This window comes from Macrobrachium rosenbergii, chromosome 51 (genome assembly GCF_040412425.1).
Source record: "Macrobrachium rosenbergii isolate ZJJX-2024 chromosome 51, ASM4041242v1, whole genome shotgun sequence".
In the NCBI taxonomy this organism is placed as follows: domain Eukaryota; kingdom Metazoa; phylum Arthropoda; class Malacostraca; order Decapoda; family Palaemonidae; genus Macrobrachium; species Macrobrachium rosenbergii.
Window position 1 is genome coordinate 54,252,883 of NC_089791.1, and position 25,698 is coordinate 54,278,580.

General features: G+C 31.9%; 1 pseudogene; it reads left to right on the forward strand.

The window, feature by feature from the left end:
* LOC136833055 (metabotropic glutamate receptor 4-like) overlaps positions 1 to 3,985 on the forward strand; it is a 259,896-nt pseudogene extending 255,911 nt beyond the window's left edge.
* Positions 3,986 to 25,698: the final 21,713 nt, after the last annotated feature.

The following is a 25,698-nucleotide window of genomic DNA, read 5'->3' on the forward strand; positions in this document are numbered from 1 at the left end:
TAGGATTGGGTCCATATCTGCTTACTTTTTATATTTTTTTATATTGTATATTTTTTAGAGAGATTTTGTTTTGTTTTTTGTTGCCCTTTTTAATTGTCCCTTCTATTTTTAATAAAAAAAAAAATTTTATTTGTAATCCATTGTGCTTTATTTTTTAAATTTAAATTTATAGCTTTTTTGATTTATGTTATTTATTTTTGTACAGCCCTCGAAAATGTAATGAAGCCATTACGAAACGTCAGTAATAAATTGACCCTTTTAACAAAGTCTTTATGTCAGCCTCCCTATTGATGTATATCTGGCTGTGGCCATCGCTGTTTTGTATATATATATATATATATATATATATATATATATATATATATATATATATATATATATATATATATATATATATATGAATACACATACACGTGTAATTGTAATAACCACAGTGACATCATATAGCTTATATGTTTTATATGTATGTGTTTCTGGGTATATATGGATATATATATATATATATATATATATATATATATATATATATATATATAAATCATAAATCAGTCATTTGCTGGCTGCCCTAGCAGCTGTATCTGAATAAGTGTAAGAAATGAGAATGTTTAGCTCAAGTCTATTCAGGAAATAGAAAATGAATCTGTAAGCACTTTGACGAGATAAATAATAGGTCAAAGAGAATATTGCTGTTGTTATTGGGAAAGACCTATTACTGCTCTCCTTTTTATTGCTGACGTACTTTCTTGTGCAACAGGGGTGAAAAAGGTTTAAGTTGCAGAGTATTCTTTCCACAGGATAGGAAGCCTAAATAAAAAAGAGGAACAAACAATGAGAATAAAAGAACTAGAAAATATAGGTAAAGACATATGCGTCAATTCACGATATATGCATGTAGAAAATGCACTTAAGCTATATTAACAAAAGCATGTCTTAGTAAGTTTGGGAGTCTCAAGTATATATTCTCGTGACGCACGACAATTACGCGATAAGAGAAGGAAATTGGCAGTCTTATCAAATAATATCCTCACATTGCTAACTGGCAACTCTGCATACGCCGACTGCAAAGTTGCCGGTTAGGGATATTTTGAGCGTCAATTGAGCAATATTTTTTCGGTGATGTATGAAGATTACATTCCAGGTACTTATTTTTAGAAGAGTTTCTCCTCCTCTTTTTCTCTCTCTCATCTTCTCGGTCAATAATAGTGATTATCCCCTCCTGCTGTTAATTAGAAGTAACTGTGTGGAAACCTGAAGATTTTTTTTTTTTGCATGTAACATGCATTCATCAGTGGCAGCCTTTCATCAACAACAAAGTGAAAAATCTTATATTTTTATGCAAATTCATATAAAAGTTTAATCAGATTTTTGTGGCTTATATTCACCCTTCCAAAAACATTTTATCAGGAATCCATGAAGAATATTTTGTGATATCTTTTGCAAACAGAACAAAAAGATGGAGATGAATGACTCAACATCCATTTTCCATCACTAGTGAAAGCAATTTTAACGTTCATCACAATAGGAATCATTATATTCCTAATGAAACTCATTGTTGTATAATAGCCAGAATGTAATGACTACGTATCTGATAAGGAAAATAAACCACAATAAGTAAACATATATGATGTTCAGGCAAAAGAAAAAGAAAATAAGTACCATCTGGGACTCCAATTAAAAAAATTTGCAAACTCTTTGATGATGGACATGCTTCCAAAGTGATGATTCTATTAAGATGGATTGCACTGCTTTTGTTTAGTACAGTTTTCTGTGATTATATACTGTATATATATATATATATCTATATATATTATATATATATCTATATATATACACACATATATATACATACATTTTTTAACAGTTCCTGACTTATGTTTTTGTATATATGGATGTTTGTTGATTTGCTTATCTTTATTTTATTTGTATTACTGGCCTTTTATGATGTAGGCTTTCTGAACTAGATGTTTTAGAAATTTACTATCATAACAAAACAATAATAATAATAATAATAATAATAATAATAATAATAATAATAATAATATTAATATTAATATTAATAATAATAATAATTATTATTATTATTGTTATTATTGATAAATTTTAACACATCTGGGTCGTGGTTCAATTGGTAGCACTTTTGTCTTTTATTTATCTGAGAGCCTTGGGTTCGATCCCGATGTGGTCATTTCTGTTGCATACGCGTTTGTGTGCTGACCATTATTATTATTATTATTATTATTATTATTATTATTATTATTATTATTATTATTACCCTACTTTATTCACCTGCAAATTTGGTTCCTATTGCTTATTACAGGCCATAAATTATCCAAAGAAAATTGTCACCAATATCGATAAGCCTGTCTCTATCGTCTACTACTACTCTGTTCCTTGTTCAATCATTACTTCGTTGTATTGCTTCTCTTCATATTCTTATACTATCTGATCAGCTTTTTGATCCTGAAAGAGCTCTTTGGCATTCATTTTCATTACAGCTTCATTTCCGGTGCTCGTGTATAACTGTTCCTCGCATTTTAGGAATTGGGCAAACTTGGGGAATTCTCATCATGTTGAGAGGTTGGATGTCCATGATACATACTAATCAGGACGCCTTCTTTGTCCTAGAACTGACTAACGGGGATACAGTGACTATTAAACTAAGTTTACGAGAAATAGGAGATTAGTAGGAAGTTTTTCTACATATCGTTATGCACATTTATTATAGTACTTGTACACTGACATGACTGTTCAAAAGGCAAAACACCTGCAAATGTAAAAAACTTGACAACTCTGTGAGTTTGCATCTTACCATATTGTTTGTTTGTCGCTTGTACTGATCTGTATAGTAAAACCATTTGTTTTTGTTCTTTATCTCGTATGATGTCGTGCATCTCCACCCTCACCTTGACAGGAATTCCCTACTTTGTCTCGATTCTGAAATGCTGCAACATAACAAATATATTGGATGCTCTGATGAAACATTAGTAAGCTAGAAGGTCATACGGAAAACGCATACTTCAGCAAACACACACACACATACACATTCACATACACACACACATTCACATTCACATACACACACATTCACATACACACATACACACACACAAGGACAGGTGTTCAAAATAGACATACACACACAAACACACATACACACAGGGACGGTCTGAATCTGAATCCTCATTTAGATCCGATTCATGGCAAAATCCATGACACTCCCCATGGTCCATACTGCACCCCTCAGCAGAATTTCATTGTCCACATTAATAACTATGGCACTGTGGAAAAGCAAGCAAATATAATGACCTTTTGAACACAACCTTCGTCCAGCTTCGATAGTGAAGGTTAAAAATAACAAAATAATATTATTATTATTATTATTATTATTATTATTATTTATTATTATTATTATTATTATTATTATTATTTATCATTATTATTATTATTATTATTACATATTACATTATTATTATTATTATTATTTTAACCTTGCTACAATTCTCAGGGGAGGGATTGTAGTATATAGAACCAACTATGTATCTTTGCTAAAAAGACGGGCCTCCTCGAGTTTTAATTCATATACATATGCAGAATATGTATGTATGTATAGTATATATGTATTTACGGATATGAGTATATATATATATATATATATATATATATATATATATATATATATATATATATATATATATATATATATATATGAAACTCTTTTTAAATTTATATTCTCAGTTCCTATTTAATTTTATTACGTCGTCAAGAACATAGATGTTGTGACGCCAGTTTTTATAACCATAAATTAATAAATCAATTAATAAGTAAATAAGGCAAGTAGGAGCCAACCAAGCTAGATCCCCATATTTTTTTATTCATGCACTCTTACTTTCTCTCAGGTGCTCATTCCTTTGAGCTCATTAATCGAGGCTTCTTGAGAGAGCCGACGGCTTCGCGTTCAGGATTACCTCTAATGTGGTTCCACTAAGCCCAGCCCTCGCCAGGAAGTTATTTAGCGGATACAGGGGTAATCTGATACTGGCGTTCGAGGGATTGCTGCACCTATTTCTTTAGTAGCTGCTTTTGCGGGAGTCTTCAGGCTTCCCTGGTCTTTTATTTTGTGTGATTGCGTTTTGGTTTCCACTGTTACTATTATTGATTATTATTATTATTATTATTATTATTATTATTATTATTATTGTCTCAGGGGTAGTCCCATCAGTACACTCTCATGTGGTGCACTGTAGGCAATATGAGGGTCTTGCAAGGCGTTCATCGGCCTAGCTGCAGCCTGCTTTTCATTCCCTTTTCTACTGTACCTCGTTCATATTCCTTCTGACTTTCCACCCTCTCTAACAATACTTTAATAGTGCAACTGCGAGGTTTTCCTCCTGTTACACCTTTAAAACCTTATTATTGTCAATTTCCGTTTCAGCTGAATGACCTTATAGGTCCTGCGATTGGCCTTTGCCTAAAATCTGTATTCTGTTCTCTGTTATTATTATTATTGTGTATTATGTATTATTATTATTATTATTATTATTATTATTATAACGGCTGTTCTGATAAAGTTCTTGTTGATCTTACGAAATTATTATTATTTTGATAATACTGATGTTACAGTTAGTAGGCCCTAGTGCTGTTGGTGGTCGTCTCTGTTGATGGTTCAGAGTCCGGAGGTCCTACATCAGGCCACCTAATCCCTCTCACACCTACCACACTTACGGGCTTTCGTTAAGCAAGGGCCCGTGCTTTTCATATGCCCGCTTAGAAAAGAAGTGCTTTCATGATAATGCAATTTTTTATTTTTCAGTTTTTCATTTTATTTCACCATCTTTTTCTCGGTGGCATAAAACACTATAAAATTCCACCATAACTACTTTAAAAACATTGAAAATAAAAATACAGTGAAACAAAAACTAAATAATGCCACTGTTTCTCGTTACTGACTTTCCATGTTTATTTGAACGTTCTCGAATTTCTTTTCTCATTTCTATTTGCGTCTGCGTTTCATCCCACGATAACATTTTTTTTTCATTTCCTGTTTCGTTTTCCTTGTCCTTTTTCTAAATTGTTCGTTCCTAAGTTTTTTATGTCCAATTTTTTTATTTTCAGTATACACTTTCCATTTTTATCTTTTTATTGACACTTTTCATTTCCTAATTTTTCGTTTCTGTCATTTCAGTTTTCATTCTTTCACTTCCGTATTTTTTATATTTCAAATAATTATTTTTTTTTCAGTTTTCTCAATCTTTAATTATATAATTTTGTTTCATATTTCTCGTTTGATTTCCTTTTTATCAGTTTCATTTTTATTAATTTATCGATCTCCATGTCTTGTTATTCATCTTCATCTGTTTAAGTTTCATTCTGTTTTGAAAGTTCTTCGTTCCTATTTTCTGTTAGTTATTTCCTATATATTTGTTTTATGTTTTCATTTTATTTTACATTTGTCAGTTTTCTAGTTTTTTAAATTATTATTATTATTATTATTATTATATATTATTATTATTATTATTATTATTATTATTATTATTATTATTAATATTATTATTATTATTAAATTTTGTATTTCATTTATTATATGTTGTTATTATTTCATTATCCATTTTCGTTCTACACTTTATGTATAACAATTCATGTATGTAGTTGTAACAGTTCTGCCTCATTAAATTTACCCCTAAGGAATGTTTTCATAACTCAGTTATATATAGAACTTGTTTTCCACCTTTGTATTCCAGAACTGGAGAAATATATTTTATAATATGGCTCATCATACGTTAAATTTATTCCTGAATAAATCTACACATGACAAGGTATCACAAACAATAAAGAACAACCATCGAACGGAACCAGACATACCCATAATAAATGAGGCTCTAAATTTTTGGCAATTCATAAATCGGGAGAGAGAGAAAAAAATGAAATTCAACCGAAAGTTACACCTATCCGTCAATATCATGCATTTTGAAACTCTGTCCTCAACTTTTCCGGCAAATGATACTCCGTTTACATGTACGATTTTCGGCGTCCGTCAAAAGCTGGAATAATTGGTATAGTGGAGAGAGGAAATATTGTTCTTCTGGTAGAGATATACTCTGGGATTCATACGTAACTAATTGCATTTTCAACATATAGTTTAATGAAACTTCCGAATATAAACGAATTGGATTTAAGCAAAAAGCAGGTGGTTTGAAATGTGAGGATAAAAATGTTAGATTGATTCGATAGGGGTCCACTGTTTATACGCATCTTTTGAGAGATTATGTCAGCATTTTTGAAATTTAAAGTCAGTTTACTGCTCTCCTGTAAAGCAAAATTGTTATGTAAAGTGAGGGAATAGTGTCATGTAGTAAAATATATTCAGGAATTGTTGATAATCAAAAGTTTTAAAATTAAGTTTAATGGTTTTTCCACTTCAAAACGAAGCTTGAGTTTACAGTGCAGGTGATTTGGAATATGAGTGATAAAAAATCATAAATTTTTCTAAATAAATGCACTGTTTATAGTTATAAGTTGAATTTCAGGTTTCAACTTTTACAAATTTAAAAGTCATATGCAGTGGTAACTAAAAAACAAAATTATTATTTAAAATAATAATGGAATATTGTCCACCTGGTAGAGATATACTAATAATAATATGTAACTCATTGCATCTTTTACGTAAGTCATTTTAATAAAAGTTCTGCTTCGATAACTAAAGGTAGATTTATGCAATGAGCAGGAGGTATGAAATGAGTGAAAAATGATAAATTGATTTATGGAAATCCACTGCTTGTAAAACTTATGTAAACATTATGTCCAAAATTTTTGTTTTAAACCCAGTTTTATGTTTCCCCTGCAGAGTAAAATTGTTGTTCAAAAGGCAGGTTGTTAATAAAGTCCAGACATATACTGCTCCTTTTTTGGAAAGCATCTATCTTACTTTAAAATGTTTTACCCTATTTAGTAATATCACCTGTTTTATCATCTTCCCTGGTAGCTGATTATTATTATTATTATTATCTATTAGATCCTGGATTATTATTATTATTATTATTATTATTATTATTGGTAAAATCTCACAATCGCATGAGTCACTAAAATGGTGAAGAAACTTGGTAATGTCAGTGTAAATATGATAAAATCAAAATATATACAAAACAAAAATTGAAAAATGGACCTGCATGATTTCCTTCTCAATCTCAGAGAGGAAACGAGCGGAATTTTGAAAAATACTCATTTGTATATAACTACCTGATAAAATGATTTATACTGACATCATTGAATTTCTTCACCATTATTATTATTATTATTATTATTAAGATAATTATTATTATTATTATTATTATTATTATTATTATTATTATTATTTAATAATAATTCCCTTTAAAAAATGAGATACAGAAGTACATTTTAAATCGCATTCTAAATACATGCTATATTTGAAATCAAGATATATATCTCCCGTCCAATATAACCACAACAATGAGGCCAATCAGTAATATCTCCCACCAATTAAAATGGACTTACAAAAACCTCTGCAGCTTTCAAACATAAGAATTTGCTTTTCATCGTACGCTAATGAATGATGTAAAACTAATTTTTCTGATTTAAGTAGTATCACTCTTACCATAAATAGCCATTGCTTTGTTTAATGATAACAGATCAGTGTCGAACTTTAAAATTAAAAAAAAAAAAACTCACAAATAGGAGAAGGAATATATTTTAAAATCTCCACATACAGTTTCGGAACTGGGGGGCAGTCACCTTGGGGATGTTGTGCAACTGGAACCTCCAAGGCAATTCGCCTTGTATTTTATCATTTAATTATATTTTTGTCTATTTATTTATTAATCTGTTAATTTATTTTTTCTTTCCTAATAACTGGTATCTCCTATTACCATATTCTTTGGAAGCTTGAAATTCAAGTCAACGGGCCCTGTGGTGGGCTTGTTCCAAATGAATAGGGTTCATCTTCTCAATAATAATAATAATAATAATAATAATAATAATAATAATAATAATAATAATAATAATAATAATAATAATAATAACGCTCCCACTTCAAAGTGTCCCCACACTGAAGGCGGAGCACGACGCTCCGAAACTGCATGTGGAATTTATAAATATATTTGTTCTCCAATTTGTGTGTTTTTCCTATTGCTTTGTTTATTTTTTAGTAAGGTAATATAAATATCTGTTATATTTTAACTTTAATTCAGATTTATGAGAGGCGCGCACGTGTGAATGCAAGAATTAAAAGTAAGTAAATAATATGAATAAACTGTACTTGAGGAAGGAATTATTTCATCGTACGAAAGTTAGAAATTACAAAATTAGAAATTACTCAAGAATAAGACACCCAGGAAGGCTCATAATTCACTCAAATGCCAGCTTCACGGTCCTCCTTGTGACCCGTTGCTACGTGATTCCACCTGACTCCAGAGTCGTTTGAAATACTCACGAGCAAATAAAACTGGGACCATTGTTCAATAAAAGCTTATACTGACGACTTCAAGATTTCATTTGTGTAATGTGAACTTCGAAAATAAAGTGGATTCGTTTGATGTGAGTGAAGATTTCAAGTTAAATTCGTAAAAGGAATAAAAGATTAAATGATTTATAAGTGAGTGAAGGTTTTCAGTTAAATTCTTAACAGGAATAAAAGACGAAATGATGTAGATGTTAGTGAAAATTCCAAGTTCACTTCGTAACAGGTATGAAAAATGAAATGCTTTAGACGTAAGTGAAGATTTTCAGTTAACTCCGTAAAAGGAATAAAAGACGAAAGGTTTGAGGCGTGGATAAAAATTTTAAGTTGAATTCGGAAGAGGAATAAAGGAGTGGAATACTCTAGATATAAGTGAAGGTTTTCATTTAAATTCGTAACAAGAATAAAAATGGAAATGATTTAGACTTGAGTGATAATTTTACGTTGAATACTTAAAATGAATAAAAGACGAAATGCTTTAGACGTTAGTGATGATTTTAAGTTAAATCTGTAACAGGAACAAAAGACCAAATGCTTTAGATGTGCGTGAAGATTTTCAGTTCAATTCGTAACAGGAATAAATGACAAAATGCTTTAGACGTGAGTAAAGATTTACGTTGAATTCTTAAAAGGAATAGACGAAATGCTTTAGACGTGAGTGAAGATTTTGCGTTGAATTCTTAAAAGGAATAAAAGACGAAATTTTTTACACAGAGTGAAGATTTAACGCTCAATTCTTAAAAGGAATAAAAGACAAAATGCTTTAAACGTGAGTGAAGATTTTACGTTGAATCCTTAAAAGGAAAAGACGAAATGCTTTGGAAACGTGTGAAGCTTTTGCGTTGAATTCTTAAAGGGAATAAAAGACAAAATGTTTTAGACACGAGTGAGGATTTTATGTTGAATTCTTAAGAGGATTAAAAGAAGAAATGCTTTAGACGTTAGTGAAGATTTTACGTTGAAATCTTAAAAGGAATAAAAGACGAAATGCTTTAGACGTGAGTGAAGATTTAACGGAGAATTCTTAAAAGGAATAAAAGACGAAATGCTTTAGACGTGAGTGAAGATTTTATGTTGAATTCTTAAAAAGAAAAGACGAAATGCTTTAGACGTGAGTGAAGATTTTACGTTGAATTCTTAAAAGGAAAAGACGAAATGCTTTAGACGTGAGTGAAGATTTTACGTTAAATTCTTAAAATAAATAAAAGACGAAATGCTTTAGACTTGGGTGAAGATTTTACGTTGAATTCGTAAAAGGAATAAAAGACGAAATGCTTTAGACGTGAGTGAAGATTTAATGTTGAATTCTTAAAAGGAATAAATACGAAATGCTTTAGACGTGAGGGAAGATTTTTAGTTAAATTCGTAACAGGAATAAATGACGAAATGCTTTAGACGTGAGTGAAGATTTTACGTTGAATTCTTAAAAGGAATAAAAGACAAAATACTTTAGACATGAGTGAAGATTTTATGTTGAATTCTTAAAAGGAATAAAAGACAAAATGCTCTAGATGTGAGTGAAGATTTTACTTTGAATTCTTAAGAGGAATAAAAGACGAAATGCTTTAGACGTGAGTGAAGATTTTACGTTGAATTCTTAAAAGGAATAAAAGACGAAATGCTTTGGACGTGAGTGAAGATTTTTCGTTGAATTCTTAAAAGAAATAAAAGTTTAGACGTGAGTGAAGATTTTACGTCGAATTCTTAAAAGGAATAAAAGACGAAATGCTTTAGACGTGAGTGAAGATTTTCGGTTAAATTCGTAACAAGAATAAATGACAAAATGCTTTACACTTGGGTGAAGATTTTACGTCGAATTCTTAAAAGGAATAAAAGACGAAATGCTTTAGACGTAAGCGAAGATTTCAAGTTGAATTCTTAAAAGGAATAAAAGACGAAATGCTTTAGACGTTAGTGAACATTTCAAATTAAATTTGTAACAGGAATAAAAGACGAAATCCTTTAGACGTGAGTGAAGATTTTATGTTGAAATCTTAGAAAGAAAAGACGAAATGCTTTAGACGTGAGTGAAAATTTTACGTCGAATTCTTAAAAGGAATAAAAGACGAAATGCTTTATGCGTGAGTGAAGATTTTACGTTGAATTCATAAAAGGAATACAAGACGAAATGCTTTAGACGTGAGTGAAGATTTCACATTGAATTCTTAAAAGGAATAAAAGAAAAAATGCTTTAGACGTGAGTGAACAATTTTATGTCGAATTTTAAAAGGAATAAAAGATGAAATGCTTTAGACGTGATTGAACATTTTACACTGAATTCTTAAAAGGAATAAAAGACGAAAAACTTTAGACGTGAGTGAAGATTTCACGCTGAATTCTTAAAAGGAATAAAAGATGAAATGCTTTAGACGTGAGTGAAGATTTTACACTGAATTCTTAAAATGGATTAAAGACAAAATGCTTTAGACGTGAGTGACGACTTTACATTGAATTCTTAAAAGGAATAAAAGGCGAAATTCTTTAGACGTGAGTGAAGATTTTACGTTGGATACTTAAAAGGAATAAAAGACGAAATTAGACGCGTCTGAATATTTTACGTTGAATTCTTAAAAGGAATAAAAGACGAAATGCTATTTAGACGTGAGTTTAAGATTTAAAACACGTTTTAGACGTGATGAAGAATACACTTAAAGGAATAAAAGACGAAATGCTTTAGACATGAGTGAAGATTTTACATTGAATTCTTAAAAGGAATAAAAGACGAGTTGCTTTAGACGTTAGTGAAGATTTTAAGTTAAGTTTTAAATGACGAAATTTTGGAGTGATTCTAAATTTCGTAAAGGAATAAACACGAAATGGGCGTGAAAGATTTTGTTGAATTCTCAAAGTAAAAAAGACGAAATGCTTTAGCTGAAGATTTTGCGTAGACTTTAAAAGGAATAAAGACGAAATGTTTTAGACGTGGAGTGAAGATTTTGCGAAGAATTAAAAGGAATAAAAGACGAAATGCTTAGATAGAGTGAAAATTTTGCTAGAATTCTTAAAAGGAATAAAAAAGACAATGCTTTAGACGTCAGTGAAGATTTTACATTGAATTCTATAAGAATAAAAGACGAAATGCATTACACGTAAGAAGAAGAATTCTTAAAAGAAATAAAAGACGAGTTGCTTTAGACGTTAGTGAAAATTTCAAGTTAAATTCTTAAAAGGAATAAAAAAATGACGTGAGTGAAGATTTTCAGTTAATTTCGTAACAGGAATAAATGACGAAATGGTTAGACGTGAGTGAAGATTTTACATTGAATTCTTAAAGGAAAAAAAAAAGACGAAATAAAGTGAAGATTTTGCGAGACTTTTAAAAGGAATAAAAGACGAAATGCTTTAGACGTGAGTGAAGATTTTTGCGTAGAATTCTTAAAAGGAATAAAAAAGACGAAATGCTTTAGACATGAGTGAAAATTTTGCGTAGAATTTTAAAAGGCATAAAAGACGAAATGCTTTAGACGTCAGTGAAGATTTACATTGAATGAATAAAAGACGAAATGCATTACACGTAAGGAAGATTTTACGTAGAATTCTTAAAAGAAATAAAAGACGAGTTTGCTTTTAGGACGTTAGTGAAAATAATTAAATTCTTAAAAGGAATAAAAGGCGAAATGCTTTTGACGTGAGTGAAGATTTTCAGTTAATTTCGTAACAGGAATAAATGACGAAATGCTTTAGACGTGAGTGAAGATTTTACGTTGAATTCTCAGAAGGAAAAAAAAAAGACGAAATGCTTTAGACGTGAGTGAAGATTTTGCGTAGACTTCTTAAAAGGAATAAAAGACGAAATGCTTTAGACGTGAGTGAAGATTTTGCGTAGAATTCTTAAAAGGAATAAAAGACGAAATGCTTTAGACATGAGTGAAAATTTTGCGTAGAATTCTTAAAAGGCATAAAAGACGAAATGCTTTAGACGTCAGTGAAGATTTTACATTGAATTTCTATAAGGAATAAAAGACGAAATGCATTACACGTAAGGAAGATTTTACGTAGAATTCTTAAAAGAAATAAAAGACGAGTTGCTTTAGACGTTAGTGAAAATTTCAAGTTAAATTCTTAAAAGGAATAAAAGGCGAAATGCTTTTGACGTGAGTGAAGATTTTCAGTTAAATTCGTAGCAGGAATAAATGACGAAATGCTTTAGACGTGAGTGAAGATTTTACATTGAATTCTTAAAAGGAAAAAGAGACGAAACGCTTTAGACGTGAGTGAAGATTTTAATTTAAATTTCCAACAGGAATAAAAGACGAAATGCTTCTGAAATTATAGTAATAGACTGGAACTCGGAAATGATGATGTGAATTACAGTAAGGAAAAATGGTAAAGAACATACATCCCTTGTCGAGATGTGTATAAGAATGGAACAGGTTTTTCTTATAAAAACCAGTAAATCGAGGAACTGCCCGTGTGTAGGTGAACAGTAAAAAAGGAGAGAATGTAAATAAACGAGAGAGAGAGAGAGAGAAAAAGACACTACTAGTCGAAACTCTCCAAACGAATGAAAATGAAAGAAAATGATTTCTTCAAACGACATCTTCTCTCAATTTCAGACACTCGTTCTGTTTTCCTGACCAAGAATGCTCATAAGTAACTAAGTGACACAATTATTACTAGAATTACACAAAGCAAAAAAAAAAAAAAAGAATAAGTGGCATAACTACGGTTTCTTTGAAGAGTAATGTGATATAGTGACTTAAAAAAGGAATATCTGAGTTGTACTCATCGTAGAAATAGGAATATAATGTATAACAACTTAGTAAATAGTAAATCAGATTTATATGTAAATAGTTATAAATTGGTATAAAGACTTTCCATTATTAATTTATCTTTCGAAGCAAGAATCACTCAAGTGTAACGAATTTATGTGTACTCAAATTTTGATAAAAAAAGTCACTTGTTATTTGAAGTTGAAAGGAAAATGATTGCTTTACTATGTATAAAGTTGACTTGATTGGGTCTGAAAATTTAATGGTAAAATATTTAGTTTCTATATCTAAATGAATGTTGGCAAAACCACAGAATATTGTGAATACAAAGACTCATTATATATATATATATATATATATATATATATATATATATATATATATATATATATATATATCGTATGTATACATATACATACTAAACTTTGACTGTCTAAATTCCTCTGTTACAGTTTCCAAACCTACGACTGGCCAATTCTCGCAGGCCAGGATCTTCGATTGTAAATAACGTTAGCCTGTTTCCCTGATCGATGTTCTTTGGTACCTGATGAAGTTACTGAGAGCCCTGTGTAACGTCATTCTGTTCCAAAGTGTTTAGTGCAAAGTCATATTGTTTCGACTCCTCTGTCCTATTTTCTTCCCCTAGGATGTCCTCTGCACTCGTGAGTTGGCATAAGGGAAATGTTTGTATCATACACTTCGTCACCAGATAGTTAAAAATAAAAATAAATATATTTCCCCCCGTTCTGGTACCTGAACCGATCTATTTTCCTAATAAAAGTGGTTCTCTAAATTCACCAGAATAACATTCAGGAAATCTTGATCGTGATCGTTTCGTTTCAACTGCTTCACTGAAACCTGTTTCACCCAATCCGGAATCAATGCGATCCTTTTCCTGAATCATTACTAAGTATTCATATTTTTTTTTCTGCTGAATGACATTTTTGTTAAAGCTAAAAAAAAATTTTCTGTTTAAAAGAGAAGTTTCACTGAAACCTTTTTCACCGAATCTGGAATCAAAACGACCCTTTTACCTGAAGCATTACTAAATATTAGTAATTTTTTTCAGCTGACTGAAACTTTTCGTCAATGTTAAAAAAAATAGCTCTGTTTAAAAACGAGATAGTTTCTTTCCTAAGAGCAGTTTCATTGAAACCTGTTTCCCCCAATTCGGAATCAAGACGACCTTTTTACCTAAACACAACTAAACATTAGTCACTTTTTGTAAAAGATAAAAGAAATATTTCTGTTTAAAAGAGCAGCTTCTCTGAAACCTGTTTCGTCCTATCTGGAAAGAAGAAGCCCCTTTTACCTGAAACATAACTAAATATTAGTCAGTTTTTTTACCTGAATGAAACTTTTTGTAACAGCTAAAAAGAAAATATTTGTTTAAAAACGATTCAAGATGGTTGTTTAAAAAGACCCTATTTATAGGAAGTATTATTTAAACATTTTCATTTTCAGTGAAATCCCACGATTAATATTTCTGAAATTGTATAACCAATAAACTCCTGGACGGTATATATGACAATATGAATTTATCAGTTAGGTGAGGTTGTTTTATTGTTCCTTCTTAGAGTTTGTCACAATACAGAGAGATATATGATACCTTCACAGAGTGAATATATAGTTCTGACGGTTGGAAATATATTTACATCCATTATCTGACATGTACGATCAGGATGTGATTATCTTATAAGTACCATACAAAGAATGTATTTATATGAAGCAAGATGAGACTTAAATATTATATATATATATATATATATATATATATATATATATATATATATGTGTGTGTGTGTGTGTGTGTGTGTATACATATGTACTGTACAATGCATATATCTATATATGCTTATATGTCACAAAATAGCGCGTGACATATTCAGCCAAGGCCACGGAAAAAAATAAAAGAAAAAGGAGTAAGCGCTGTGTTATTTCAACACATTTTCAGTATTGTACCTAGAAAATATGTTGAAACAACACAAAGCGCTTAGTACTCTTTTATTTTTCCTGTGGTTTGGTTAAATATATATATATATATATATATATATATATATATATATATATATATATATAATATATATATGTATGTATGTATGTATATATATTTATATATATATAGATATATATACATAAATTTATAGAGAAAATAATAAGACAGAATAATTTTATGATAATACTACTTCTGATGCTATCTTTACTCGCTGCTACGCCTAATATAATAAGAATATTAACCTACGAATTGCTGATAAATAATAATAATAATAATAACATAATAATAATAATAATAATAATAATAATAATAATAATAATAATAATAATAATAACATCAACAAAACTCCAATTCTATTCTATCTATGTCCTCATCCAGAAAGCCTATTTCAAAGCCGACTTTGTCTGCCATACTGGAACCACCTTATGATATTCCCCTTCATGCAAAAGCGACGTAAAACTCGAAGCTGACTCGAAATGGACTCGGCTATTTCGAAAGGAAATAGCTCTGGGGAGCCTTTCCAAAGGTTAGAGATACTCGATCAAAGTTTTGCTCGTGTCGCCTCCGGGACACTGATACAAGTTTTTCCATCATTCCTTCGTTTTTTGGGGGGAATTAATGAAAATCCCGTCGATATATGATTTTCGTTTTGGGCAGTGATGTGAGTGCATCAGGTTTGAGAGAGAGAGAGAGAGAGAGAGAGAGAGAGAGAGAGAGAGAAGAGAGAGAGAGAGAGAGAGAATTTGCTTGTATTAAAGGGATAGAGATTTGGATATTAAATCTGAGAGAGAGAGAGAGAGAGAGAGAGAGAGAGAGAGAGAGAGAGAGAGAGAGAGAGAGAGAGAGAGTTTAATTTATTAAAGAGACATATTAATTTTAAATATGAGACATAGACGAATATTAAATATGAGAGAGAGAGAGAGAGAGAGGAGAGAAGAACGACAGGGAATTTGATTTATATTAAAAAGATGGAGATTTGGATATTAAATCTGAGAGAGAGAGAGAGAGAGACTTGATTTCCTATTGTCGAAAGAGACTTGAGAGAGAGAGAGAGAGAGAGAGATAGAGAGAGAGAGAGACTCTTTTTGATTTCCTAATGTTACAATCTGAGTAACTAAAGACTTGATATATTAAGTAGATTTGAGGAGAGAGAGAGAGAGAGAGAGAGAGAGAGAGAGAGAGAGAGAGAGAGGGAGTAATGGAGAGAGAGAGAGAGAGAGAGAGAGAGAGAGAGAGAGAGAGAGGGTGTTCAAGAATGTAATAAATTCTTTTTGTAGATTTGTAAATTTGATCTCGACAATCTGAGAAGCAGACTCCCGTATTGGCTGGCTGGGGGAAGGCGGAGAGAGAGAGAGAGAGAGAGAGAGAGAGAGAGAGAGAGAGAGAGAGAGAGAGAGAGGTACACACGGGCAAGTTATTCCATCTTTGAGTTTTTTTCATCTCCAGAAGTTTAACTTTTTTTTTTAAACAGGTGCAAAGTTGAAGCCAGGCCAACACAAACTTGCAAGAATTCAATTTTTTAACGATTATTGTTGTTATTATTCAGAACATGGACCTTATTTATATGGAACAAGCCAACAGGGGCCACTGACTTAAAATTCAAGCTTCCTAAGAGTATGGTATTCATTTGGAAGGAGTAACAAAAGGTAATAAGAAATTCTGAAAGAGATCAATTATTGGAAAATAAAAAATCAGTTAGTAAAAAAAAATAGTTAAAAATGTAAGTAATTTATTAAAATACAAGGAGAATTGTATTAGGGTAGTAATGCATTGAATCTTCCCTTGAACTTTGGGGTTCCAATTGCACGACACCCTCTGGGAGACTGTTCAACAGTCCAACGGTGTGAAGCCACTCATAAATGAATGTTTTTCTCGGCTACATATTGAAAAATGACACACAACATTCTCGACAGAACCAGTCTCCTAAGACATGTTGCAAGCCACGGAAACCCTTGATTTCGCTTTACAAGACACGAGGGTTTAAACTCAGCCTCAACGCCATCTATGATCAAATCCAGAAAACTCTGAATCGTGTTTATCCTATATATTTTAAACTTTAATAAAACCAAACAGTCCTGCCTAATTACAAATGAAATTTTTATATGGAATGAATTTGTGAAAAACATATGTTGATGTTTGATGCATAAATGCATGTGTATAAATGCTCGTAAATCATAAATGTTTGGAACATTAGCCAGTAAACACTTGTGAGCAACGCTTGTATTTATGGAAATAATCATTAGCATATTTATAATGTTTTACTTCGAATTTGGGTGAACATTCACGGATCGTTAAGTGGCAATATTTACATGTCACATATGAATCCAGTCCTTAAAGATTTATATCAGCTGCTACACTCTCTCTCTCTAACACTGATTCGGTTTCTATTTCATCACTGCTTATTGCAGTAGGTCAGAGCACAGGTGGAAGAGGGCATGTAGCTCGCAGCCACACTCCAAAATACTAACAGAGAATAAAATTCTTTAACAAAATAATTTGGTAAAAATCTATATCAATATTACATAAAAAATAACTAGCTTTACGCTCTCGTTTTTATAGCAAAATGAACAAAGTATAAGTTATATTAACATTTACAGCTCAATATTATATACAGTATACACTGATTAGGGATTAGACTGAGAAACGTAACAAGAAGTGCTAGAAAAAAACAATTAGCAAACGAAAAGCAGTTATGTTATTCGATACAAAATTGTTCGATTAAAATATCAATAAATCCAGTAATAATAATAATAATAATAATAATAATAATAATAATAATAATAATAATAATAATAATAATAATAATAATAATAATAATATCTTGGGAGAAGAACCACTCTGAGGCAAACTTAGTTGGAAAGAATGGCACTCTGTATGCCGTTGAGTTTAAATTTCGCCTTCTCAACTTGGCACATAAGTTTCTTCGTTTCACCAGGTAAATTAAGAAGCAGGTGTCCGCAGTTCATTTATTATTCCGGCGCCGAGATAATAAATAAACTTCGGAGAGCTGCTTTCCAATTTACCTGCTGGAACGAAGAAACTTGTACGCCAAGTTCAGAATGAGAAATTTAGGCTCACCGAAATAATAATAATAATAATAATAATAATAATAATAATAATAATAATAATAATAATAATAATAATAATAATATACTTTGGGTATAGGCCCTCAAACATGTTTTGTTGGATAGTGATGGCAGCCTTGATTACATTAATCTTGTAGATTATCCGTTCAATTCTTCTACCATCTTTTTCTTCTTCAGTAACAGAATTAAGTAAAATGCCGAAGTTCATTGCAGGGATTTTTATTCGCCAAAATATCAAATGTCGATGGTTGATGAAATTCCGGGCCGGGTTCAACGCAGGCGCAGGGGTCGTCGAAAGCTTCTGGGATCGTGGTAGAGCGACATGTTTCAGCCTTCTTCATTCTTCAGGCGGGAGCTGAATGAAGAAGGCCTTCCGAAACATGTCGCGATACCTACCACGATCCCAGAAGCACTGACGACCCCTGCGCTCGTTTTTGGACCTCGCCCTCGGAATTTCCATTAACCATCGACATTTGGATATTTTTATGAATAAAAAATCCCTGCAATGAACTTTGGCATTTTACATAATTCTGTTACTGAAGAAGAAACAAGACTAATTGCAAGAGTTGAACGGATAATCTACAAGATTAATGCAACCGAGGCTGCTATCATATTCAACAAAATAATAATAATAATCCAACGTTGAGGCAACTATTAATTAATACTCGCAAACGGTTCGGAGTGAATGAAAGCAAAGTACTATAGTGATTATGACAACAGTTATGACGAGTGACCTAGCCATCAGCAGTAACCAATAAAGATAATATTAAAAACACCAGTTAATCACTGAATAATAACTATACCGAAGGTTTAGTCGTGTACTCACCAACGCAGAAGTTATGTGGCGCAGGTGACATTGCCCAGGTGGTGATAAGAGTTGTGGCGGAGCCTGTAAAAAAAAAGTACATGGAATTCAGATAAAAGTGATCTCTATACTACGGCACAAAATCTATGGTTTATTTAAAATAGTGCGAAGTAGGTAGGGCTTCTCAGTCACTGAGGTATCAAAATCTCACAAGAGGAGTGTCTCTACAGGTCTTCGGTTCAAAATCGGGCCAAAATCTGGTCAAAATCGGATCAAAATCGGGTCAAAATCGGATCAAAATCGGGCCAAAATCGGTTCAAAATCGGGCCAAAATCGGTTCAAAATCCGGTCAAAATAGGACAAAATCCCGTCAAGATCTGTTCAAAATCTGACCAAAATCGGGTCAAAATTGGGACAAAATAGGTTCAAAATCGTTTCAAAATCGGATCAGATCAAATTCGGGTCAAAACCGTTCAAAATCGGATCAAAACCGCCCCCCTATTGGTGGCCTAAATACTTTGGAGTCATTGATGAGTGGAAGGTTAATGTTGGAATTTGCTTTTCATGAACACCATTTGGGATCTGTACATGACAATGAACATTTTCTTCCTATCATTACATTCTAAGTTAAAATTCTCAAAATAAGCAAAAAATCATAAAAAAAAAATTAGGTACAGCACAATACTGAACAATGAATTATAATAGATAATTACTTGACTTTCGCTATGACAAAAATGGTTCATCCCCTTTACATTTTGCTGTATATAACATAACGAAAAAGAATAAGGCATTGTACATTACATGAGAGTTAATTTACAAAAAAATGGAACAATCAAATAGAATACCATATCTATATTTCGCATTCAAAAACCTAAGCCATTCATTTTACACATTGTGCATTCCATGAGAATTACTATTAAAAATTAGAATAAAATAGAATACTATATCTATATTTCGTATTGAAAAAACCTAGATAATTCATTTTACACATTGTACATTCCATGGGAATTAATATTAAGAAAATAGAATAAAATAAAATACTATATCTATATTTCTTATTCAGAAACCTAAATCATTCATTTTACACATTGTACATTCCATGAGAACTACCATTAAAAAATGGATAAATAAAACAGAACATATCTATATTTCGCATTAAAAACACCTAAACCATTCATTTTACACATTGCACATTCCATGAGAATTACTATTTAAAAAATGGAACAATAAAATGAATTCTATATCTATGTTTCGCATCAAAAAAACCTGAACCATTCATTTTACATTCTCGTCAATCACGACAAAGCTTCCCCCACACGTTGTTGACAAGATTTGCTGATTAAATTAATCCGCCATCTCTCGCTCTCTCTAGTAGATTCCGAATTAGATTGGACAAGTCGTTCCCCTACAATTTAACCATCAGAGTGACAGGCGAAATGTAATCATTAGGACCCGAGAGGAAATAAACAGCAGCTGCAATTGACTGATTGCCTTCCAATTGACGAGACCAGATTCCAGGAAATGACTAAGTGCTTCTCCATGCAGTGAGCAGAAGGCATAATGGGTTACAGTTGAACTCAGGAACTTTGATGATAAATTTGTGACTGAATTACTTGTTAATAAGTCATAACACCTGTGGAACAGTCTCCCTGAGGATGCTGTGAAACTGGAACCTCAAAAGTTCAAGTGAAGATGCAATGCATTACTACCTTAAAACAATTCTCCTTGGATTTTAATCATCTACTTACAATTTTATCTATCATTTATTTTGTTAATGTATTTTTCTTTTATAATAACAGACATCTTCTTTTTGTATTTCCTATTACCTTCTGATATATCTTTCAAATGAAAGTCATATTCTTTGGAAGCTTGAATTTCAATGGCCACTGTGAGCTTCTTCCATATGAATACGGCTCATGATCTGAATAATAATAATAATAATAATAATAATAATAATAATAATAATAATAATAATAATAATAATAATAATAATAATAATAATAATATCACGTATGCCAGCTTCCTCGACAGATCTAGAGAATAAGACATATTGACATTGCAAGGCAATTTGCAATTCTAGTTGGAAAAGCAGAATAAGTAATTGAGAAGAAAAGAATGAACTATAAAAGAGAAATAACAATGAAAGCATATAAAATAGATAACAAAATACAATATTTAGTCAAATCAAAGAAGAATAAAGAAAGATTCATGTCAGCTTGTTCAAAAAAATTCAGAAAAGTTCAGAAATTCCAAAAACTCAACTACAAGATTTAAATGGTCATTTATGCGTTTGAAATGGAATTGGAACTCAAATACAAAAGTTTGGCCAAAGGACAACCGCTGGGAACTTAGGGTTCATTCAGCGCCGAAAGAGAAATTGAAAGTAAAGAAGGCTTTCCTCCTGTTACAAGAGGAAAACCTCGCAGTTGCACTATGAAACAAATGTTAGGAGAGGGTTGAGGAAAGTAAGATGGAGGAAAGAGAATATGAGTGGAGGTACAGTCAAAGGAATGAAAGGGGTCGCAGCTAGGGCCGAAGGGACGGTGCAAAGAATCTCAAGTAATGCCTACAGTGCACTGCATGAGGTTCACTGGCGGCACTACACCTCTATGGGGCTTTGTACCCTATAGTTAACTAGTTAAGGATCTTTCTTGAGAGAATTTTGACGACGCTGACGCCACATTGTTTTCAACAAAGTTGAAAAATGTGGGCTTTAGGTTACCCTCAGATATTGCCTGATATTATGAAGATATCATGGAAACGAAAGATAATAATTTGAATTGTCAATTCTGCCATAAAATTTTCCTTTTTGAATTCTTTAAACAGTAAGCAAGTGAATTTTAAAGGAGAATAAAATGGAAAAGAAGCAGCCAAAGAAACATGCGTGAAAAGACGATATGTCACAGGAAAACACAAAAGCAAATAAAAGATTCCCCAGCCGCGAGAGTTTTCGAGCCTCCCTCGAAAAAAAACGCCCCCTCGTAGCATCGATCATCTTTGTTCAGCAGCATCCCTCATCTCCCACAAGAGACCTGGAGAACTCGCAAAGCGGCCTCCCATTAGCAAGTGCTTTAGATGAAAGAGGAGACACCCAAAAGGAGTTTTCTACTTCAAAGAGTTTCGAGGGCTTTTATGACCTTTCAAACCGGAAGAGAATCTCAATTACGTCTGGGAGAGGGACGTAGTAGTGGTACTGGTGGTAGAGTCTCTCTCTCCTCCGTTATAGCAGGATTCTTTCGTGTTTGTTTCGAAGTCTTGAATGGAACTCGATTGTCTCTTGTTCGACCAACTGAGAAAAACAGATTTACGAAGCCTCAGCTGAAGTGTTGCACGGGTCTCGATTGTCTCTTGTTCGACCAACAGAGAAAGACAGATTTACGAAGCCTCGGTTGCAACAGAAAATGCGGGAATGAAATGTTCCTCGGGGAAATAAGAGTACTTAAGAGGTGAGATGATTGATGGAGTCTGATGTCGGTGCTTGTTTGTGTAAACAGACTGTTGTGTAGGAATCGGTTCAAACCGTAAACAACAGATCAAGACCAGGCGCTCGAGGGAAGGGTTTTTCGCTCTTTATTTCTTTTTGGGAAAAAAAAATATACTAGATTAAGAAGGGCTGGGATGAAGGAGGAGAGAAAGACCTACATAAAGATGGACAGAAAGAAAGAGGTTAAAAGTCAACATTAAAATAATAATAATAATAATAATAATAATAATAATAATAATAATAATAATAATAATAATAATAATAATAATAATAATAAAGAAAAATCCGGAGATAGCAGATCAAGAGAAGAATTTCCGCTGTATATCTCTTCCTGGGAAAAGATACGAGTAATTACTAAATTAAGAATGGATGGAAAGGAAGAGGTACTGAAAACTGAGATAACAGATCAAAGACCCAAACTTTCTCTCTCTCTCTCTCTCTCTCTCTCTCTCCTCTCTCTCTCTCTCTCTCTCTCTCTCTCTCTCTTCTGATGGAGCTATTTTTGTATGTCAGTCATTTTTTCTTAAAGCGTTTTAAAGAAGCTGTTATGGCCCATAAATTTCTCTCTCTCTCTCTCTCTCTCTCTCTCTCATCTCTCTCTCTCTCTCTTCTCTCTTCTAATGCAGCTGTTTCACATATCAGTCAATCTTCTTAAAAGCGCGTTTAAGAAGCAGTTCTAAACCATACATTCTCTCTCTCTCTCTCTCTTTATTTCTACTCTCTCTCTCTCTCACCCCTTCTCTCTCACTTCCACTCTATCTCTCTTGAATAATCCATTAGGTAGCTGTTGACCTACGTAGTGAGTCTACTAGCGACGTCTGTACCTGGTAGATAGTCACTGTGGTGGGTTGAAGAAAGGGAGAAGAAACAAATGAAAGCATAGATGGAAAAAAATGACAAATTTATAAGGAAACGTTAGGACTGCAAGTCCCGTCCCCGAGGACGTTACGCACCGGCCATGAAGATTGGAGCAAAGTACCTTTATTATTTATAATTATGAAATGACCTACGGTGTGAGTCTGGCTCTGGGTTAGACAAAAACAAATCTGAAAGTGGATTTCATTATCCCTAACTATCTCTCATACACAGAAAAATTTGTATTCACACCGAGTTTTAAATACACACACATACATACAAAAGTTCAACATGCAACGCATTATTACCCTAAAACAATTCTAATTGTTTTTCATAATTTACTTACATTTTCATCTATTTATTTATGTATTTGTTAATTTATATTTTCCTTTCCTAATAACTGATCTTTTTCTGTATTTCCTATGACCTTCTGTTACTTCTGTCAAATGAACGCCATATTCTTTGGAAGCTTGAATTTCAAGTCAATGGCCACTGAGATCAAGTCATATAATAATAATAATAATAATAATAATAATAATAATAATAATATATATCATATATAATAATAATAATATACTGTAATAATAATAATAACACATATATCGGCACCGATTACTATATTAGTTGACGCCAAACAACATAAATCAATCAATTAATAAATGACATACCCAAATACTGGAATTGTCCTCTGGGGAAATTTTCAGTACGCCATGAAAAAAAAAAAAAAAAAATTTAGTGTTTTCCCCTAAAATGGAACGATCTCCCTCTGATTTCGGGGAATTTCTCCCCATTTCTCTGTCAGACCTCTGCGCGGGAAACATTATCTCGAAAAATTGACTGTGATCTTCCCTAATTTGGGGGATTTTTCGACCTGTTTGGGGAAGTCTAATGATGCAAAATGCACTGTGGAAAAAAAAGGTAGGTTTTCGAACTGCTATCCTTTTCTAAGACTAGAAATTGCACCAATTTTATCAACCCGATGAACCTAGCTTAGATGTAATATATTTTTAGTCGTATCCTAAATAAAATCAGCTGCCAGTTTCTTAGTTTTAATCTTTAGTTTATCTCTAAGCTTTACAAAAAGTCTGCCCCAGTTTATGTAACAATTTTTATTTAACAAATGAGACATTATTTCCTTCACAAATCCAATATTATATCTATCCAATTACAATGTTGTCGATTATTCAAATGTTTATTTTATTTGGAAAAGAAGGTATTTTTGTTCCTTTGACGCCAATAAAACTTGAAAAATCAGCTTCATGTGATGATTATGTAAAAAATTTTTTATTAGGTATCAACAAAAAGATTTAGGATGAAATGAATAAAATCTTAAGAGAGAGTATTTCATTTCATGTTTCACTAAATAAAAATAAAATAATGTGTGATTAAATAAATCCTTTTAACAAATGAAAATGAAATTTTATTTGGTTCTAGAATTATTTTGCTTTGATGATCGAAAAATAATTTTTTTTGCTATCTAAACCTCGTATTCTTTTAGTAATCACAAAAATATGATCATTAGCATAGCGTTTTGCTTTGTTGATAAAGGATAATATTCATTTGGTCTCTGAACCTCGTATTTCTTTTAGAAATCACAAAAATATGTTCATACGTATAAAAACGGTAACATCAGTCGATGTTCACAGTAAAACTTACTGATTATGATACTCTGCACGGGGGGATATCTACTTGTAGAAACAATTTCATTTGATGGACTGAAAAGAAAAAAAAATGTTAATATCTCTTTTGAAAAAGATACGTTCTTCTTTGTCAACGAATGCAAGCCTGAAGCTCGGATAAAAGAGGAAAGTTAACGATCCTATCTTACAAAAATAAATAAATAAATAAATTTAAAGATATACAAATCAATGGGTAGACAGAAACGACAATGGATGTACTCCCAAAATTCAACATATTAAGCGAGAGAGAGAGAGAGAGAGAGAGCGCTAACTCTTGGTTTATTCTTGCAAATTCCGTCTGCCAAAAAAAAAAAAAAAAATTGCATTTCAAGAAATTAAAGATCTGTGTCACAGCGTCCTGACTGACCCTCTAATTACCTGTGTGAAGAGAACGAGATTACTTCAGTTTTCATCAAAGAGAAGGAGTCATGTCCTCAATCTTTGGAGAACATCGAAATTGAGCATTTTCAAAATAGCAACCTGAATTCTTATTTGATCCTGGAAATACAAATTCTCATTCAAGCTTGGTTTTTAAAGGAATGTAAATATTTGAAAACTAATCACAGTGACGTGATGCTTCAAATATGTCGAAGGATCTACAGTGATTTAAT